The following is a 4006-nucleotide window of genomic DNA, read 5'->3' as shown; positions in this document are numbered from 1 at the left end:
ATGGCATCCGGTCCCATCACTAGATGGGGACACAGTGGAAACAGTGGCTAACTTTATTTTTCTGGGCTCCAAAATCACTGCAGATGGTGACTGCAGCCATGAAATGAAAGTTATGACCAACCTAGACAGCACATTGAAAAGCAGAGACATCACTTTGTCAATAAAGGTCCGTCTAGTCAAGGCTATGGTTTTTTCCAGTGGTCATGTATGGATGTGAGAGTTGGACTATAAAGAAAGCTGAATGCCGAAGAATTGATGCTTTTGAACTGTGGGGTTGGAGAAGACTCTTGAGAGTCAGTCCCTTGGAATGCAAGGAGATCCAACCAGTCCATCATAAAGGAAATCAGTCCTGAATATTCATTGGAAGGACTGATGCTGAAGCTCAAACTCCAATACTTTGGCCACCTGATGCAAAGAGCTGACTCATTTGAAAAGACCCTGATGCCTGGAAAGACTGAGGGCAGGAGAAGGGGATGACAGAGGATGAGATGGTTGGATGGCATCACCGACTCAATGGACATGGGTTTGGGTGGACTCTGGGAGTTGGTGATGGACAGGGAGGCCTGGTGTGCTGTGGTTCATGGGGTCGCAGAGTTGGACGTGACTGAGCGACTAAACTGATGTCTTCTTTGGAAAAATGTCTATTTAAATCTTCTGCCTAGTTTTGGATTGGGCTTTTTCTTTTCTTTTTTTTTTTTTTGATATTGAGCTGTGTGAGTGGTTTATATGTTTTGGAGATTAATTCCTTGTCCGTTACATCATTTTCAGATATTTTCTCCCATTCTGTATGTTGCCTTTTCAATTTATTTATGATTTCCTTTGCTGTGCAAAAGCTTTTAAGTTTAATCAGGTCCAGTTTGTTTTTATTTCCATTACTCTAAGAGATGGATCCAAAAAGGTATTGCTGTGATTTATGTCAGAGTGTTCTGCCTTTGTTTCCCTCTAGGAGTTTTATCGTGTCTGGTCTTACATTTAGGTCTGTAATCCATTTTGAGTTTATTTTTGTGTGTACTTTTAAAGAGTGTTCTAATTTCATTCTTTTATATGTAGCTGTCCAATTTTTCCAGCACCACTTATTAAAGAAGTTCTTTTCTCCATTGTATATTCTTTCCTCCTTTGTCATGTATTATTGGCCGTAAGTGCATGGGTTTGTCTCTGGGCTTTCTATCCTGTGCCAATGATCTGTATTTCTGGTTCTGTGCCAGTACCATACTATTTTAACAACTGTAGTTTTTTTTAGTATAGTCTGATGTCAAGGAGCCTTATTCCTCCAGCTGTTTTTCTTTCTCAAGATTTCTTTGGTTATTTGGAGTCTTTTGTGTTTGCACACAAATAAAAAAATTTTTTTGTTCTACTTCTGTGAAAAATGCCATTGGTAATTTGATAGGGATTGCACTGAATCTGTAGACTGCCTTGGGTGGTATAGTCATTTTGACAATACTGAGTCTTCCAATCCAATGAAATATCAACTACCTTTTGATTAATGTTTGCATGGTATAGTTTTCCATCCTTTAAAAGTTCCTATATCCTTATATTTCATCACTTTTAACACTTAAAAAAACCAGTCTGACAGTCTTGCTTTGATTGGATGGTTTATTTATATTTGATGTAATTACCACTGTAATTACTGCTCTATTTTAGTGTAAATCCATTATCTTATTTGCTTTTCATTTTCACAGACTATTCTGTTAATTTTTTCTCCTTTCTTGCCTTTTGTTGTTGTTGTTCAGTCGCTCAATAATGTCCACCTCTTTGTGACCCCAAGGACTGTAGCATGCCAGGCTTCCCTGTCCTTCACTATCTCCTGGAGCTTGCTCAAACTCATATCCATTCAATTGGTGATGCCAACCAACTGTCTCATCTTCTGTCATCATCTTCTCCTGCCTTCAGTCTTTCCCAGCATCAGGGTCTTTTCCAATGAGTCAGGTCTTCATATCAGATGGCCAAAATACTGGAGCTTCAGCTTCAGCATCAGTCCTTCCAATGAATATTCAGGGTTGATTTCCTTTAGGATTGACTGGTTTGATCTACTTGAGTCCAAAGGACTCTCAAGAGTCTTCTCCAACACCACAGTTCAAAGCATCCATTCTCCAGCACTCAGCCTTCTTTATGGTCCAACTCTTCACATCCATTCATGACTACTGGAAAAACCATAGTTTTGTTGGCAAAGTCTCTGTTTTTTAATATGCTGTCTAGGTTTGTCATAGCTTTTCTTCTAAGGAGCAAGTGTCTTAATTTCATGGCTGCAGTCATCATCTGCAGTGATTTTGGAGTCCAAGAAAGTAAAGTCTTTGTTTCCATTGTTTCCCCATCTATTTGCCATGAAGTGATGGGACTGGATGCCATGATCTTCATTTTTTGAATGTTTAAAGTCAGCTTTTTCACTCTCCTCTTTTACCTTCATCAAGGGATTCTTTAGTTCCTCTTCACTGTCTACCATAGGGTGGTGTCATCTGCTTATCTGAGGTTACTGATATTTCTCCCAACAATCTCAATTCCAGCTTGTGCTTCATCCAGCCTGCATTTCTCATGATGTGCTCTGCATATAAGTTAAAGAAGCAGGGTGACAATATACAGCCTTGATGTACTCCTTTCCCAACTTGGAACCAGTCCATTATTCCATGTCCAGTTATAACTGTTGCCCGTAGTTGTCTCTTGTGTTGTTGGAAGAGGGTGTTTGCTATGACCAGTGTGTTCTCTTGGCAAAACTCTGTTAGCCTTTGCCCTGCTTCATTTTGTACTCCATGGCCAAACTTGCCTGTTACTTCAGGTTCTCTTGACTTCCTGCTTTTGCATTCCAGTCCCCTGTGATGAAAAGGACATCCTTTTTTTGGTGTTAGTTTTAGAAGGCCTTGTAGGTCTTCACAGAACCATTCAACTTCAGCTTCTTTGGCATTAATGGTTGGGGCACAGACTTGGATTACTGAGATACTGAATGGTTTGCCTTGGAAATGAACAGAGATTATTCTGTCGTTTTTGAGATTGCACCTAAGTACTGCATTTAGGACTCTTGTTGACTATGACAGCTACCCCATTTCTTCTAAGGGATTCTTTCTAAAATGTTCTGGTTTCCGTCCTCCATGAGCTTAATTAAAGACCCTTTGATTTTCTTTAAGTGTTTAGAGAAAAAAACGTATCCAGTCTCACATGGATTAGTTATGCCTGCTCCTAGACAGGACTCAGACTACAGAACCAAACACTCCTGACTTGCAGGCATGTTTTGTTTCAGAACCTCAGGACGTTCTGTTTGCTTCCCACGTTCATAGCCTTGCTCTCCCGCCTCCCCTTCCTAGTGCTCTTTAACTGCCTTCCACCTGACACCACTCTAGAATTTCCTCTGGTGCTTTCATTTTCCATTCTTGTTTGTCTGAACATGTCTGACTTTTCTGCCGCGCTCTGAATACGAGGTTGCAAGTTACTCTCTCAGCCCCCAAAGGCCCCTGTTCACTGCCTTCTCATCTTTACCATTTCCATGAGAAGTCATCTTTAAATCTTACTAATTTTTTCTTTTTAAGGTTAACTTGTTTTCTTTTGAGAAAATATTTGTGTTTTTTTTTTTTTTTGCTTAAAGTTTTTTTTTCTCTTTGATCTTTCAGAAGTTTTATTACCACACATTGAGGCATGTATTCATTTTCTTTCTCCTGTTTGGTGTTTCTGGTTGTTCTCACCAGGAGGATTTGTCTGAATCACATGCTTATTGTTGATGAAATCCTGGTAATGAGCACTTCACTTAAACACTCACCAGATACTCGTCAACTGACATTAAGTATTTGTGGTCTAACAGCCTACTGAAGCTGTCTGATTTCCCCTTACATTCCTCAACTTTCTCTAGAATAAACCATTGAAGGCATTCTGCATTGATTCTGGGGCCCTTGCTGACGGCCATTTCTCTGAGGCACAGCTCTCCCCCTTCTCTTCTCGAAGTGCCTTTGCTGGTGCTGGGTGGGGCAGAAGGTTTCTAACCCTTGCTACAAACTGGTGACCCCGACAAAATATGCACACAATA

This window comes from Bos indicus, chromosome 11, assembly GCF_029378745.1.
Source record: "Bos indicus isolate NIAB-ARS_2022 breed Sahiwal x Tharparkar chromosome 11, NIAB-ARS_B.indTharparkar_mat_pri_1.0, whole genome shotgun sequence".
Taxonomy (NCBI): Eukaryota; Metazoa; Chordata; class Mammalia; order Artiodactyla; family Bovidae; genus Bos; species Bos indicus.
The sequence above is the reverse complement of the archived record's forward strand: the minus strand, read 5'-3'. Positions refer to the sequence as shown.